The 18521-nt window shown below is 38.3% G+C and overlaps 1 protein-coding gene, 1 long non-coding RNA gene and 1 pseudogene across 7 annotated transcripts in view; 2 read left to right on the top strand and 1 right to left on the bottom strand.

Moving 5' to 3' along the window:
* Positions 1-18521, top strand: part of LOC122811830 (homeobox protein Hox-D3-like) — a 1090053-nt gene that overhangs the window by 1052074 nt on the left and 19458 nt on the right. The gene's annotated exons all lie outside the window — the stretch shown is intronic.
* LOC122811837 overlaps positions 1-18521 on the bottom strand; it is a 627052-nt gene that overhangs the window by 521128 nt on the left and 87403 nt on the right. The window lies entirely within an intron of this gene.
* LOC122811836 lies at positions 13640-14725 on the top strand (annotated as a pseudogene).

Consider the following 18521-nt stretch of genomic DNA (forward strand, 5'->3'; position numbering starts at 1 on the left):
CTGGTTTACTTGGAAACCTCTTATGCAAAACACCTTTCAAGAATATTTTATATAAGACTGCCTTGAAAGAGGAGGATCCATGGGCAGACATGCTGAAATGGCTGATAAATGAATTTTGACAGAAAGACCATAGGATAGTAATTCACACAAGTACTGTAAACCCAGAGAATAACTAGCTCGGAATGGGTACTGATTTTGTTGTTTGGAACCAACTACAAAATCTTTTCAATGTGCTAATATGTATGGTTTTCTAGCAGCATGCTTTCTTGTCTCCATTAGTACCTGATGCACATCCTCAGAAAACAGGTGGCTAAAAGGAAAGACCCTATCATTCAGGCATTCAATTGATGGTGGTTGATGTCAGGGTGTATCAAACACCCCTGTTCTTCTGTGAGTAGATCCATTCTGAGGAAACTTGTGGTAATTTGCCCTGGCCAGTTCAAAAAGAAAGGAGGACCACGGCTGCCTGGGCCAGAAGGGAGTCACCACAGTGATCTTGAGGGATTCCTTCTTAATCTTCAGAAGTACCCTGGATATTAGTGGAAAGGCATACAGGAACATTCATGTCCAAAGAAAAAAAAGGAATCTGTCTTCCAGGCCTTATTGCATAGAGTTCTCAAACAGAATTTTGCCAGTTGATTGCTCAGAGGGGAGGCAAACAGTTCTACTTGAGGAACTCTCCACCTATGGATCAAATCTTGGAAGAACTTGTGATCTAGTGTTCATTTGTGAGGGTCTACCCTGGTCAGAATGCAGGATGCCTATAGACTGAGCACTGAAGCTATATCCCAAGGTGGCATGGCTAGTCTACAAAGGGGGTACAACCTGGTTCTTCCTTGCTTGTTTATGTACCACATGACTGTGGTATCACCTGTAGTGACTTGAAGAGGTCCCGGGGACCAAAGATGGATGGTTCAGAGAGTTGAGTGCCTTGATCAGGGCAAGCATCTCCTTGATATTTATGTGCTTGCATCTGTCCTTGGTGTCCCACACCCCCTGCCCTTTTATCCCTCCCAAAACTGCTCCCCAAGCAAAGTCAGAAATATTTCTGGTGACTGACTGCGTTGGAGCAGGGAGGGAGAAGGGGAGACCTGGATTTAAGGATATCTGTTAACACCAAAAAGAAATCTCTTCTGACAAACCCCAGTATTGGGATCTAAAAAGATCTCAAAATATAAAGGGCGTTGATACTGGCACCAAAAGAGATTTCAGACACCACTGTATAGTTCTCATGTGGAATCTTGCCAGGGGGTTCATGAGAATCATTAATACCATGAGACCCAAAAAGATCTTGAGGTATTCCCTCACAGTGACCAAAGTCTGGGTGGAACACCTTAGAAATAGACCTAGATAAAGATCTGTGGAAGAAAAGATCTTTGAATTGATGTGTATAATTGACATCCCAGGAACAAAATCATGTGTGAAGGGAGTAAAAAAAAAAAAAGACGTCTGAATGTTCTCTTGGAATCCCAGCTTGCGGAAGAGATCTCTCACCGAAGAGAGAGAGAGAGAGACTCCTGACATTTTGAAGACTCTGCAAAGTTAAGCAGGTTGCCTAAATATGGAACAATGTGGACCCCCTGTAGCCTGCAATGAGCTATACTTTGACACAGACATTTTGTGAACACCCTTGGTGCAGTGGATAGTCCAAAGGGTAAGGTAGATGATGAATATGATCCAGATACACAAAACCTTAAGAAACACCTGAAGTCTGGATAAATAGGGATGTGATGAAAAGCATCTTCTAAAGTCTAGCATTACCAGAAACCTTTAAAGAGGAAGAAGAGGTTACAGGTTGTAAAGTGACATCATTTTGAATCTGGACACTACCACAAACAGGTTTAGTAATAAAAGATCCAGAACTGGTCTCCACATTTTTCCTTATTTGGAACATCCTTGAATAAAACCCTTTCTCCACTTGGGAAGAAGGAGGAACTGGTTCTAACACTCCTTGGGATACCATGGGATGAAAAACAGGTGGAAACAAAATAATCTGATCTGCAGGATGAGGAATGACCCCTGGGAAGGAGGAATTTCCTCACTGCCATCTGTAACCCTGTTAAAATGATTTTCAGTACCCATTTGTCTGAAAAAATCTGTTGTCAAAGAGAAAAATGGATATTCAAACTTTCTGGAAGAGAAGGGCCAGGGAAAGGGGGGAGGTCGCAAGGTCTCTTGAATAGTTATTCAGACTGTTGGACTGTCCTTGGTTTTGGGAGGTTTGAGACTTATTTTAGAACCACACTTATTTTTGAATGTCTGTTTACCTGAACTCTGTTGTTTATTTTGTTTTGCCAAAATTGGATGAGAAAGAAAATTCCTTGGACAAGTTGGAAAAAGGAGGGCTGAAAATCTTAGAAATTCCTGGATCAGCTTGCCCATTTCATCACACTTTCTGATCACCTCTGCAGCAGAAGGGCCAAACACTAAATCTAGATCTAAGGAAGAAGTCTCATTTTTTAAATCATCTGGAAGGTTCTGAGAATGCAGCCAAGCAAACCTCCTTAGAACAGTACCAGTGACCATAGCCCTGTAAGAAGTATCAACACAGTCATACACACACTGCAAACAATAAGCAATACCCCGTGCAACAGAATAAACTAAGTTATTTAAAGCAGTTTTTCCTTCACAAGAAGAAACTGAAGAGAAAACATCTCATACTTTCATAATATGTTGGAACAAACTAACATATGAGCCTGACAATTTAAAATTCTGAAAAATCAAAGTTGCAGAAGTATACACTTTTCCCCAGTACCAGTCAATAAATTTCCCATAATTATTAGAAAGAGTATGATTGGAAATAACCAAGTGCTTAGCAGCAGTGGAGTCAACTAAGGCTATACCTGCTTGATCTGGTTTGGGAATAGTGTGTACATTTTAAAAGAATAAGGAAGTTTATACAGCCTACCTGCCTTTTTATGGACAGGGGGCTTACTATCATGAAAATTACAGGCAGTAGCAACCATGTCCTCTAAAGCAGACAGGACAGGATGAATGTGTGTAGATTCTGGAAAATCTTTCTGTAACAACTATTTTCTGAGACTGAGAAACCTCAGTGTTCTCCCACTGAAAATACTGGGACATTCTAGCAACATTTTCAGAGAAAAAGAAACTCCCACAGGAAGAATCAGAAACTGAACTCTATTCTGAGTCTAAATCAGAAATCTGAGGACAAAACCTTGACTCCATCTCCAGGCCAACAATGGAAAATTAAACAATTTTTCCACAGAAAATATGTTGTCAATTAGTTTACACTACTTTAAAACTGACAGAGAAAAATAGGTGCTCTGTTTAAAAGTATGTTGCAGTCTTGAGTCTGTTAAAACACAACACACATAGCTTCAAAAAAAATGTCCTGAAAAAGTAATAAAACATCAGTAAATATAAAAAATGGAAGGTTTGTTCCCCAGAGTGAGCACATTTGCCCAGCAAAGGAAAGCACAAGTTGACTGTTGATCCTCAAAAGCCCAGATGAGCATACTCTTTGGCAGCAGGAAAGCTCTCTGAAGGACTTCATGCCCAAAGCTGTCTTTAAGTTGGCTCAGCTCAAGTTGCTTGACAGTTTGGGTGCGTGAAAGGTGCCCTGGCTGTTATATCCTTGCCATGATATAACTCATACAGCTAAGGCTACTGCAGCAGTGATTAACGTAAAGAATTTCACTATCCCCCACCACTAGCAAAAGCTTCAGAGGGCAGCACTAAGACGATGATTGTTTGTTCTGATAATTTTCTCCTTTGGGTTTCCATTGTCGATAATTAGAGAGTTACATTGAGATGCTAAACAAATACTTACAAGCATACAGAAATGTTGTTTTTATTTATTAAAATTAGGAATGAATGAAATACACTGGACTAAGAATGAGTCACTGCCTTGTAAGAAATATTTATACCATAACTATATTATCAGCAGTCATGAGGTGTGTTGCACCAGCTCTTATGTATAACAGGAATGTAGACAGCATTTAACCCATCTGGCCTACTTGCATTGGTTAGCAAGATGCTCTGGGTGTCACAGTTTTACAAGATGTATTAATTTAAATATCTTGTATCAGCAAAGTGTATAAAATGGTTTTGCATTTTTGTGCTAATTTCTGCAAACGTTTATAAGTTTAAAGTGAAATATGTAGGATGGAACAGAATGCTTGCATATCACAGAAAAGGAAGGAGAAAAAAAAAGAGAAGTAAAAGAGGATCTGGTTGACATCCTAATTAATGTCAGTGTTTTACACATAATGGTTAAGAGCAGTTTGATTACATCTTCGCTGCTGCTGCAATGCACAGTTTTCTTTGCTTCACAATTAGCCAAAAGTACATATTTAAAATTGCTGCATACATTTTCATATGCTCCCTGATTCTAGTACAAAAATACACCATGCTAAGACTATCAGATGTTTGCAGTTCTAGCTGTGTTTTCTTCTCACAATTTATATTGCTTCATAGAGTGTGCATTTGTTTTGCCCTTTGCCCCAAAATGTTGCTAAGATGATTAAAACCAGTTCACTTACCCACTTAAACTAATAAACATATTGCTGCTGAGTATTTATGCATCAGATCAGACTAATACTGGAATGTTGAAATTAATAAGGCATGATTCTTCATTACCTCTTATTCCTATCTGTATGTTACTTTAAAGCTTGCACATGTAACACCATCTTGCATGCTTTATAACCATACTACATTGCTTACAGAGGTTAGTGTTATCTTCTGTGATATATTTTCACACCACACATGTAAATAGAGATCATGCATGTAGTGTTATCTTTCACATACCGTCACATGTGCAGTCAGTTTTGGTCCCAGTTATGTTAAAAAAGACTGAAAACAAACACCTACAATATCTCTAATGAGTATATAGCATATTTTTTTTTATTCTACACTAAATGATAAGTGCACAAACAGAGGGACATTATCCGCCACAGTCATTGCAACCAACATTGCGTTACTTTCTGGATTTCATTACTAATTTTCATGTAACTGCAATCATCAAAAGTTAAAATAATTAAACATTATATATACATACAGAAACTATTTTATTTTACAGTGACATCACAATTTTTTTCTTCAATTATTCCATAAATGAAACAAAAGGCAGTTAACCTTATTTGAAATGCAGCACAAGCTGGTCTTTATATTCATGACTTAATTCAGATAATAGTGTGTGAAGGCAAATCACTGCAATTTTTTTAATTTTTATTTCTTTTTTTATTTTTATTCATTTATTTGCATGTAACTTATAGGTCGTCCCCTTACTTGTGATGAGCCATTATGAGTTACTGTAAATCAAACTAGGGTAGTGAGGCTATCCCCATATAGGTTTTATAGGTGAATACTAGGCCAACTACCCTGAAGGGTCATTTTAAGCCTAGCCAGTAACCCAAAGTTAGAAATCAAACCTTGTGTCTGTGAGGTAAATCTTACTCATTATGCCAAACTCAAAATTAATTTATCTACCTTTGCTGGGAAAAGAAACAATAGCCAGTAACAAATAAGATTCCCCCCTTTCATGATGATGTTTCTTATAACATGTAAATTAAAATGCATACAAGCACACACAGAGATAAATATGTCACTAGCTCCACTGGCAGCACACTTACTTTTGGTGCTGGATGATCAGAATACTCTGGGTTCAATTCCTACACAGTATACTTGTATTCATTTCCCAGTACTGACACTACAGTTCAGCACAAGGGGGTTGCTGCACGCCTAAGGTGTGCCACCCTTCAGAGGAGACATTAAACACCCTATATACCAGAGTTGGTGACAGCTCTGTAGATGTAAAAGATCCTATGGCACTTACCAGAAAAAAAAGAATACAGGAAGTTCCATGGTGTCCTGGTCAGATTTGCCCTCATTAGCATTATTTTATAAATAAAATAGAATTACACATGATGAGTTGTGCAATCACTACCAGATGGGCTTGAAACACAGCCTAGTATGAGCTATTACCTATAGCATGCTGAAACGGTCCACAAAAATGTGCAGCCATGCAGCATACCCCATCCAAGACCATCACACCGTCAGTTTTTGCTCTGCCTTACTTGCTTTTCCACCCTTCTTAGGCAGTCTATGTACTGTGATGTCACCTTGAGACATGAAAGGTTGCTTGCATGCACATTCTTCACCGCCAGATTCAACCTGAACTTTCCACTCCTTTACCTTGTTGCTGAAAATCCCTGTATGTCCACCAGGAAGGTACTACCATGCGCTACAGAAACCTCCACCCACAACAGGAGGCTTAGTCATCAGTTACCAGATCATTCCTGTGCCCAGCTATTTGACCAGCACCAGGCTTAACACTAATCTGTCACCAGCACCACAGACTGGATCCCTTTCCTGTATGTTAGAAGTGAAACAATGCATCCATAGGACTTAAAAAAAAAAAAAAAAAGAGATTTTTGTCTCGAATCATTGGTGTGTCATACAGGAACATAAAAGCACTTGCATGTGACAAATTAAGCAAGTATCTGAGAATGCCAGTTTGTCGTGTACCCTCTCCATATTTCTCCAAAACACTAGTCATCTTTAAGTTTTTTCCCTTCATTATCCCTTGTGTCACCTCCAACTTTTCTGCTTAGTTTTTCAGCATCCACTCATTTGCTTCAACTACACTCTTTACCAGATCACTTTCCCTTACTCCTTTCTAGTTACTTGCTTAATTGCCTGCCCTCCCCCAAAGCTAGCTGATATCTGCATTGATAAATGTTCGTTTTAACTTAACCTTCCATACATGTTCCCACTGACTGAAATGTTTTTCTTAGCTGTGGTGAGATAACATCTGCACTACTCTCAAACCACAGAGCTTATGTCAGGCCAGCTATAAAACAACTTCGGGGAAAAAGTCTAAACACAAATGACGGCCAACTATTCTTATGGTTTTCACTGATTACAAGACTTCTATCAGATTTTAAAAGCCTTTTCCTATGCAAGGAAGAATGAACATTCATTGTATGTTTTAGTTTAATACTGACTGCAAGTATCTATCTATATATATATATTTAGGGTTGTCGCCTCACAGTATGGCACTGTCCGGTTCGATTCTCAGCTAGAGCATCTTCTGCGTGGAGACATACGTGAATGGGCGTACCTTCGCTGAAGGTTGTGCATCAGGCTTGGCAAGCCAGTACGTAAAAATCAACTGCCAAACATTAGCGGACCGGAGTTCCGCTGTGGCGACCCCTAACCGGGAAAAGCCAAAAGACACAAATATTTTATTGATATATATATATATATATATATATATATATATATATATATATATATATATAATGGGTCTACTTCTCTACTTCAGAATGGTGACCGTTCAGAATGCCGATTTTCATATGGCCGACACCATATGATCGACATTCTGAAAGACAGACATCCTGAAATAGCACCATTTACCTACCTGTAAACACAGTAAAACTGTGTTATGCAAGCCCCCTGCACCCTCCACACCCCCTGCTACTTAAATATTCTCACTCAGAGATCACACTACAGTGCAGGAAAGGGGAATCTCCCAGTCCCACACTACAGTGGGATCTCCATCATTTGTCAGCTTTTCAAACGTTCGCTCATATGGTGTCGGCCAGTTTGAACAAATGAAGGGCTTTGATATATTTGTGTACACACTCCTGTTAAAATGCCAGGTTTTTGTGATATAAAAAAATGAGACCACAATAAGTCATTTCAAAACTTTTCCCACCTTTAATGTGACCTATATTAAATCTGTTAGGGGGAAAAAATATATAAAAAAAAGTACAATAAGCTGGTTGCATAAGTGTGCACACCCTTAAACTAATACTTTGTTGAAACACCTTTTGATTTGATTACAGCATTCAGTCTTCTTGGGTACACACCTGCCATCAGTTAAAGAGAATCTGATTAACCACAAATAAAGTTCAGCTATCCTAGTAGGATTTTCCTGACATTTACTCAGTTGCCTGCTACAGCAAAAGCCATGGTTGGCAGACAGCTTACAAAGCATCAAAGGGATATCATTGTTGAAAGGTATCAGTTAGGAGAAGGGTACAAATATTTCCACAGCATTGGATATACCATGGAACACAGTGAAGACAGTCAAAAAGTTGAGAAAATATGGGACAACAGTGACCTTGCAAAGAACTGGATGTCCCTCCAAAATTGATGAAAATTGGTCAGGGAGGCTGCCAACAGACCTACAACAACGCTGAAGGAGCTGCAGGCATTTTCCAACCACTTTCCCCATACTTTTTTTTTTTAATTGCATTAGTTTCACATAAAACTCTATTGTGTTTGTAATAAGTTGGCTTACCCAGCTTTTCTCCACCCAACTTGTCTCTTGGCTAGCATCTGCATTAAGTACGGAAGTGCACGCCAGAATCAGGCTTCCTAAAGTCTAGTGCCATTGTTCTATTATGACCATGTGTGGCTGTTCATACTTCAGTCATTCCACTTCCTATCACTAATATTCAGTTGCTACTCACGGACAGCTGCAATACTCTCCTGAAAGGGAGTAAAGTATAGAAGTCTGTTTTATGTAGCCACATAAAAGTTGTAGGATTACGTTACCCTCTGAGATAATTTCCTTTCAGCAAAACATTACACAGTCAAATATACTGACTGGATGCCATTTCAGACTACTGACTTTCACAGTGATAATCTCTCACCTTTGTTAAACTGTCATCTAGAATTCCATGACAAGTATCTAGAGAATTTTTTATTATGCCTTGCACACTTCCTTCAGAATGCATATCCTGATATCAATTAATACTTACGAAAGGGAACATCTGCATTGTTTGGAAATGTACAGTCAAATATATATCTATAAAAAATGACAACAATGCACAAGATTTACTGAATACAGTCTATGTTTGGAGTATGCGGCTGTTTTAATGGCTGCACTTTGAAAGGGTCTTTAACCTAATTGTTTAATATAGTAAAGTACTTCGATATGTGATTACTACCAGGCCCATTAGGTGAGGTCATGGTAAGAACAGTTTGAGAATGTTAATTTTTGTATATTGCATTTTGAATTAATCATTTGATGATTTCTTCTAAAATTTAACTGTGCATGCCTCCTGAACATGCAAGTTCTTCATGTGTATTTATCTGTATCACTGTTGTCGGTAGTCTGTTTGCAACATATACCAACCATTCTGCGATGACAAGCTTCTCATGAACTTTTCTGGTAAGCTATGTCCCTTGTCCCAGAATGTCATTTTAAGTGCAAAGATGCACCCCTTTTCCAGTTACAGCCAAGAAACATTTGAAAGTACTTCCTCAGCTGTATATACAGAAGTGCTTCACATCACCATGATGTACTTTTGATAAATGGAAATGCCATCTCTGTGTAAGAATGACTTCAACATGCGATACTCCCTAAGAAAGGGACAAATAGGCAGAGGTCTGTATGTGTCTCTTAAGGACTGTGCAGTTTTACCATAGGACTTGTTCTCCATTAGTAAGAGTGGGTGACAATGAAGTCCTTCATGCAGGTGTTTTACCCTGACTTTAGAGTAACGATGTGTGGTTGAACTTGATACTTTTGTACCTAGCAAATAAGATAATAACTGCACACTTCTCAACTGTACATGATTTTTGCAGAATGCCCCTAGTTTCCCTTATATTTATGGTCTGTTATTTGAAACAGGTGTGGATTTCTGGCAAACCCTTGAGCACTTCAAGTCATTAAATAATGACAGATGTTTGAGTTTCAGGCTTCATATCCTTCAGATAATGTACACCAATGCAAAACTTGTTATGCTAAAAGTTTTCTAAAAATATATAAAAGCAATATTTAAAAGCCGTCCCCAAATTTGGGCTTTTGTTCCTCTCATTGTTTTTGCCCTTATCCATGGTTCTTGAATTGATGAGGCATGGCAGTACCTAAGTTCTTTAATATATGATCTAATTTATACCATTCACAATTTTAGGCATATTTTGTAAGTACTTGTTTCACTGGTATAAATGGGCTTTACCAAATACAAAACTGACTTTCAGTATAATACTGAACTTCAGGACAATGGGAAACGTATAAGAAATCGGTTTCTGAAAAATTCATAAACACTGGTCTTGAGGTAACATACAAGCACAAAGCTTTTAACATGCCGTGTAAATACATGTACACGGACTTCTATGGTCACACATGCAGATTTGTGCCTAGACCTTAGTTATACATTTGCAGTAGTTTTACATAAAACTGAGTAACAGTCTTTCCAGTATTCTTAAGACTGTCCACAAAAAGGATCGAGATTATAATTGTTTTATTTCGGTATATTTGTTGAAAGAGGTACTGGAGTATTCAAAGGATCCACTTCAGCTACAGTCCGAGAGTTACAGCAAAAAAGACAGCAGTTCAAGAACAATAAAAGATAACCGTACAAAGGCAGCACATTAAGCTGCATTAGAGGTTAAAGTACATTATGTAGAGAGAGTATTAATCAAGTAGAATATGATTGCATATGGTATCTAGATAATCTCAACTTGTACATTGCTCATACATATCTTTCTTTGTATAGACAAACAGGAGAGGGCAGTTAATTGAGGGTGGCAGGAAGTTATGCGAGCAAGAGGGGTGGACATTGTGAAGTATGCAACCTATCTGTTCACTCTAGGAACTGTTAGATTACTTATTAAATCTATAAACTTTCACAAAATGTTTCGTTTTCTACGCTCCACACAGAACACTGTGGCACTCCAACCTAGCACAAACAGACCAGAAGCAGGTTCTCATTATATAGATTGCAACTTGCTTCTCAGGTGGCCTGCCCTAACTAATAAACGATATACCTGGTATGCAGCTAGGTCCATACTTAAACAAGTTATCTTGTAAAACAGAAGCAACAGAATTATCTGATGGCAAAGCAAAAGACTAGCACAATACTCTATAGACAGCTACATGAGGGAAACCATTAGTTTCACTGCCGGTAAGCAATGTGGGGTGGTGTGTGTGTGTGTGTGTGTGTGTGTATGTTTTTTTTTTTTTTTTTTTCAGTCAGTACTGTAGGTCTTCGCAAATCCCATGTGCACTCAGCATTATGCTGCATGACAATGAAAGCACTGGTGAATTAAAGAGGCAGTAACCTGTAAATATTAATGAGGAAGTGCTTTGCTTTCCGATTTTGCAGCAGATGGACACTGGGGTGACTCCTTCCTCCCTGCCGAGAACCAATCATACTTGGACCTAATTTATTCTTGCCTTATCCTTAATTGAACATTTTACATAAAATAAATGTCAGAATGAGGGTGTTAATATTTTATAAGACAATCAAAAGCATGTATAATTTGATACTGCAAGTAAGACATTCCATTCCTATTTACCAAATAACAACTTTCCTCTATCTTGTAAAATGCAATCCATGCCAAACAATCACATAAACCTAATGTGTAATCGTCTAACCAAATTGCACAGTTTTTTCAAGAAGGGGTGTCTGTGGATGGTCTAGAAATGCAGATTAACTGTGTTCATACATTATATAATACATCACATACAAACACTAGACAGATTTGGTAAAGAGGATATAATGCTTTATGGATATTAAACCGTTTAACATCCGTAAAACGTTATATCCTCTTTAATTACTAGGCATAGTCAAAACATGAAAAAGGTGCTTTTTCTAAGTGTCTTCTCTGATTTTTGCTAAACTCCAATCCAATAAGACTAAGTACGATAGATTTGCACCATAAGCACCCATGTTTACTTATAGCATGCAGCTCGAAGCTATGAATTCTTAGTCCCCACAACTCAGAGCAATCTGTGTTATCAGAAATCACGCTTTGCTCCAGTTAACTGATTCAATTGTGTCCATAAGAAAGTGTGTGCTGGTCTGTTAATCAAAGGTATATAGAGAGAGACACCCGAAAATCAACCCACATCACCTCCAACCACTATGCATTGCAGGTTCACTACCCCCTCCCTTTCTACAGCACAGTGCACGAGAGGTCCAACACCACTAAATACGTCAGTTCCTGCGCTACTACAGCTGCCAGAGGAACTTCCTTCACCAAGCTGCAAATTCTCTGAATATATAGGTTAACAGTACTTCAGCAATATTCATAGTCAAACTTTGCTGCCATACAAGATGTGGATTACAGAAGGATGTAGAAATGATTAACATTATTAAATCTTTAGGACAGTTTTGTAAAGGCTGATACTGATAAGGGAAGGCAGTAACAAACATGTTACTTTTCAAATCCAGTGTGCTGTGATCGTGATTTACACAAGCATAATTACTATCGTAATTAAATGAATAAGATAAGACAGACCCTCTCCTAACATAGAAATAAGAGAGATGCGTGGCATAGGTTAAAGCATAGCTGGGGATAAATCGGCTATTCGTCACTGAAAAATGGAGTTAATGACAGGAGTGTCACACTGTATTAGTCAAACTAAACTGTTATGCCTAGGGCCCAATTGCATTTTTACTTGTATTTTCCCACTAAACAGTTGCGAGTATTCTTTCACTAAAGCAATAATTTTAAGTCAAGACAGTTTGTTCTGGCAGTTGTATTTTCCTAATATAACGCTTCGTAATAACCTTGTCTTCAAGCAAGTTAAAAGATACATTCACCGAGTAAACACACACACACACAGTTTATTGGTGCAGTTATAGAGTTACTTGCATATTACTGAAAGAATTGTTGTATGTTTGTTTTGAATCCATTTCACAAACATGACCTTGTTTCTAACCTTACGTAAATGAATTGTGGTTGTAGCAAACGCATCCGTGTTTCAGGTTTAGTCATTAAAAGAAAATGGTCTAAAAGTTACAAAAATGAAGGGGAAAGTTAGGTAGATTACTAGCTTCTTTGCCAAGTGGCTGCAACTTGAGCATCACTTATCAAAGGTTATAAAGCACTAAAGGGTGGGGAAGAGCAGTCAAGGATCACAGTTTGATTTCTCTTCATCCTATTTCTGTCTACTGTATTCACGTTTTTATTTGGTTACTAGATAATCACAGCACTTGAGATATTTCAGATACGTCTTGAGATAAAAGTTTCTCCGAGTATATATTAGTATGAGAAAAGGAAAACAGAATTGCACAGTACAGGGTTTAGAACAGTATCTATTAAAGCAATGAACATATTATCTCTGCATAACCCGAGGTTGAAGTGCAAGCAAACGTGATAAGTTAAAGCTCTTTATCCAAACTACACAATCTTTAGTGTTGCATCTTATGTGACAATTCTGCATACTAGTAACTTTCTCCATCACAGTGGCTGTAGACTGAAAGGGTTACAGCCTCCAGACCCACTAGTAGAAAGTACCACGTGCATCCTTCCTCTAAACTATAACTGCTGTCCTCAAGATGCCATTGTGTACTACAGATGGCATAAAACAGGACAAAGAAAATAAAAAAAGTACCACTGATCTTTCCCACATCCACATTCTTAATATTGCTTAGGAAATCATAGCAACAGTGCTCATTAAATGAAGTACTTTCAAAGCTCTATATCACTAGTCTCATTATTTCTGAATATTCCTCTTAGTTACGTTTTAGCTGTTGAAGGTTTGGTTTGCATACAGGTACCCTAAAGGACCCTGCAGCTTAACTTGTGAATGCCATCTCCACCAGCTGTTACAAACAAAATTGAATACCAAAATATTCTAAGCTACAAACATGCTTCGGCAGAACTTACCTGTAGCTTGGGTACTGCGATCAACAAATATCTCCCTCAAAAAGCTTCGCAAATAGGGATAACAGACATGCGCGACTCTCCAAGTATTAGCCCCACTTGATTTAGACTGTCTATGCAAGTAACTTACCCATTAAAGACAAACGCTTGGGATTTTACTCCCAGTTTTGAAGGCACAAAACATTGTTAGACTACACCCCGGAGATGCTTACTCCTTCTGATAATTTAAGATTTCATCCGCTGCTTTTCCCTACAGAGAGGATTGTCTGTAACTTACAAATTGCTGCCATTATCTCGTCAAACAGTCCTGTCCCGTGAACCCCAGCCATTGGCCAGATGGTGTTCACGTGACTACCCTGCCAATATATCAAATTTTTTGTTGTCGTTTTCCCTGGGCTCTGGGAGGAAGTGTCCAAACTGACATGGTGAACAAGGCCAGAGTCAGAGTGTAGACAGAGGGGCTGAGATGTGGCTTGGGTGTGGAAAATGCAAGAAGAATGAATACTTAGAGTTGCTGTGCAGTGGGGAGACTAGTGCTCACTATACAGGAACTTACTCTGCAGAGCAACGACTTAATCATTTGCAAGAGAGGCCATACAATGTTAATGGTAGCGACGAAGGCCGCTATATCGTTGTTAAGGACCTTCATGCAGCAGTGGGATATCTTTCATCTCATCTCCACTCTACATCCAGTCACCATCAGTTCCACTGCTCTTAAGGCAGCTATCAATCCAATGGACTTACTGTCCCATACAATCCAAATCAGCCGGTCAGGTCTGCCTTCTCCCCTCACTGTTATAACACAACATACTTGCAATTGTATCAAGCTGGTATAGACATTGATTTCACTACAGGTAGCTTTACACCCCCCCCCCAGTTCTGGGTACTCTTCCGGCTCCAATGGACACTTTCGCTATGGGGGTCATTTGCTGGACCAATATGATACATGAAGATGGGACAGATCTGCCAAAAGCCAGCTGCAACCCCACATTACCTCAAGGTGAAATGGAGCATTTAGCTCAAGACATGTATGAAGAGACCAAAACTTTTGACTGGAGGAAAGTGAAAAGAAACCCTCCTTAAACAAGTGAGTATGTTAAAGTTTTAAGGCACATTATCAGTCATGGCTGATGGGGGGGGGGGGCATGGAGAAGGTGCCTTTCTTTATCATCAAATTAGGTGTGGGCTGTCTGTCATTCTCTTGGTCATAAGTGATATGAATTCACTGCACAAAAAGTAACAATTATTCTAACTTTGCCTATTCCTGAACTAAGCCATATGGGACCGACTTACCAGTCTAAGCATCCACCTCTTATGCTGTTAACAGTTTCTTAAATAAATTGCCATTTGTTAACATTACTATTATGTTCTGTGCTACTGGTGTTGCTGAAGGCTTCTGAATCTGTTTAAACCTTTGTTTAATAAAACAGCAGTGTTGGATGTTGGAAACTTTCAAAGTTTAGAGGAGCCACGTACTGAAATAAAACGTGTTTGGAGATGCACATAATAATTTACTGCCGGGAAGGGCCATAAGTACTACACCCTGACTTACTCAAAAACTCATACGCTGTTTACAAGGTCTAACTCCTAAAATAATAAAAAAAAAAAAAAAAAAATTGTAGCATGCTCTCGTGCTTAATATAACATTTTAGGAAGACATTTTTGAAAAACTGTTATTTGTGCTCAATATGGGTTGCTAAACAATTTAAAATAATTTAAAACATTTCAAAGACCTCTTTGGAAACAGGGAATGTTATACTACCACAAGTATAACAAAGGTGGCAATAAATTGTGTGATTAAAGAGAAAAATGAGGGAAGCTACATTTCAGTGTGGAAACAATAACTTCTGTGCATACTGGTAGAATGTTGTTTTTGCATTTTGGCATGGAGGCACACCCTTGATCTATACAGTTGTTACAGACCTGGGGTGCAGCCAGTCACACACTGTATGTTACTGTAAAATTCAGTGATTGTTCCTAGACCGATGGCAAGGCAGAATGTTTAGATTTGTAATATGCTTCTCATATGCATACCATATTTTATAGATTTATTCTTTTTACTAATGTATTAAATTTCCGCTTCTTGACATTAAAGGTTTAACAAAATAGAATGTGATTGCCACTGCAAGTGTATTGAGACACACACCGATCTCCTTTGATTTATGTAGGTCTAAAAGTCACAAAGATCGAGCAAATTCAGCTGTTAAAGCACACATCACCAAAATGTCTAAAGTGTTAACCTCCTGTCTGATTATTATTTCTTCAGACTGTTTCCTCCGTTGCCTTGTTTGGAATCTGGCACAACAAGTACAATTTCAGTTAGCAATTGGCTTTAATTGTCCATTTCGCCACATTTAGGTTTACCAGAGTGCCAAAAAATGGCAGCCACATAAACAAAGTATGTTGTACAAATGACTTTTGAAGTGTACTCTGAGACAAATGCACTAAAATAAAGTGTTGCTACAGTGTATACCCCCAAGCAGTTCCACCCATACATCTTTTTTACTCAGAACTTAATTGCTTTGTTAATTTACAAAGAAAAAACATCTGAAAACTATTACCAACACAATATTTTATCAACATTAAAAAAGGTTGTTAAAAACATTCCTAACCCCAACCAAATCGAAGTAAAGGGATATTTTAGCAAATGACTGGAAATATTTTTATTATTTTTCTTTCAACTGCTGCAAGGAAATAGCTCAAACACTCAGGCTACTGTTAAACAATCTTGGCTGGGGTGTTAGAATGACGTTCTGCATTACACATGTCGATATCAGACAGATGCTTACTCACCTCTTGAAGTGTAAGTGGTCAATGTGTTAATATTTTCCCCCACAATTTTGCAAAGTTATTGGCAAAACGCAGGACATCTCCGAAAGAATTGGTGGAGTGTTGTTAATACTTCCTTGTCCTCTCTAATGAGCTCAAAAAAGCAACAGCTAAGCTGAGAGAGATACACAGTTAGACTCGAGCAGAGAAAGAGAGAGCTACCCGTTTTAAAAGCGAAGACCTATTTTTGGTTTCTTTGTCTGAAGCCCGTGTGAGTGACACAGCCTCCTCCCCCATAAACACCAAAACTGTTTTAGACTGTGCAGTGTTAAAAGAAGCTCACTCAATGTCATTTAAACATACAAAGTGCGGGAATAAATCGGTCTTGTTACTATTTACAGAAAAAGGCCTCAGACTGCACTAAAAGTGTACTGGCCTTGTTTTTTTTCAAGTCTGCTGCAGCAAGGTTTCTGCAAAATAACATGTTATGGTAACAAACAGTGTGCTCAACATTTGTATTACTTCCATTAAGATTAATGTTTACCATTCATATAATTGTTCTTTACTTCCCCTTGTCTCCATGATGCATGTTGTCCTTCTCTTGTAGCAGATGTTTTATAGCATGGAGGGAAATCCAGAACCCACCAGTTCTACATTTAAATATTTCTGAGCAATGTCTGACAAAGCATGGTTGTTGATGTTCTGTCTAAATCTGAAAAAAAGCAAAAGTACTATCCTAATTAGTATGTGTAATACAGTGCAAAATTATACTTTTGCAATGAGAGGTCAAGTGTTATTTCATCCCATCTGACTTAATCTTGCATATTAATTTACATTTATTCTTATTTCGTTTTAAATTGCAGAAGCTGCTGTTCTTGGGATTACCCCACCTTCCCCAAACGCTTTGTAGTTAAGCAGCTTCAAGTCTATGGTAAAGGGATACTGGCACTATGACTGAAAACATTGCTCCCGCACATGCACACACACATATACCTAAACACAAACACACATCATTCAGAGTCTTATTGTTGTTTGTGTTACAGGTATATCACTAACTACTAATGAATCGCTTAGAGATGTAACTATTCATCTCCCTCTAAACTTCCAAACCATACATTTACAACAGGCAAGCCACGCATCTCAGCCTACTTCAACCTATCAAGCAGACGAGCGTTCCGTGAACATTGAATTATAGTGTGGTATGAAAGTAAGACAACAGCTCTCGTTAGCACAATGCTAGTTATAAATCAAAAGCTGATGCCAAAAGTAGCACATTTGCAAAATCAACAAAGCTATGAAGTGAAACTTAACATTGTCCTTAAGAGGAAAGCGTGAACCCATAGTTTAGTAGTGTATATGTTTGGTTAAAAATGGCTAAACACCAAAACAAAGCATTAACCAACTATCTAGTACACGTTGTGATGCATGCTTCCGTGCGCGAGTGTGGATGTGACGCCTGCGTTACTGCCAGTTTAGTAGTTTTGCAAATAGCATTTCCACAGTGCTGTTATATGCTTTACATAACTTTCAGCTGTCCAGAGTTTCACAGAATGCACAGATTGTTGCCTCATATTTTTGGTTGTTTCCTAAAAATCCGTGGTTTTCTGGCAAATCACTGAGATGATCCAAGGAATTAAGTCACTAAGTAATGACATACATTTGAGTTTCAACTTTGACTTCAAATCCTTTGGAGAATGTATGTTAACACAAACACTATTACTCTAGCAACTTTTAAGTTTACAAGAGAAATATTTAAAATATGCCCCTATTTTGAGGCCTTTGTCCCCATTTCATCAGGCTTTGCCCAGATTTCTTACAGTAAGAGGCTGTGAGGTATGGCTATGAACACTGGCTAATTGTGCAAGTGTTATTTTACCAGTATGCCGAATGACTTATGTAGCCCCTTAAAACATATTCTCTGCTTTCTGTGCTTTGATGTTCACTTTACTGAACCTCAAAGGAAAATGTATGTGTATACATTAGGTGGGGGAATCTTTCTATACAAATTGATGCCAATATACATTGCTTCCTTCTCACTGTAATGATATACATCTGTGTGTTTGGCTCGCCATTGTCACAAAATATATCTGTGTGTACGTGGGTGTGTGTACCATCTTAACTTTCGTGAGAATCTTTGCCTCCTTTGTATATATATTTGT

Source organism: Protopterus annectens, chromosome 9.part0, assembly GCF_019279795.1.
Source record: "Protopterus annectens isolate FY-2018-M chromosome 9.part0, PAN1.0, whole genome shotgun sequence".
Classification (NCBI taxonomy): domain Eukaryota; kingdom Metazoa; phylum Chordata; order Ceratodontiformes; family Protopteridae; genus Protopterus; species Protopterus annectens.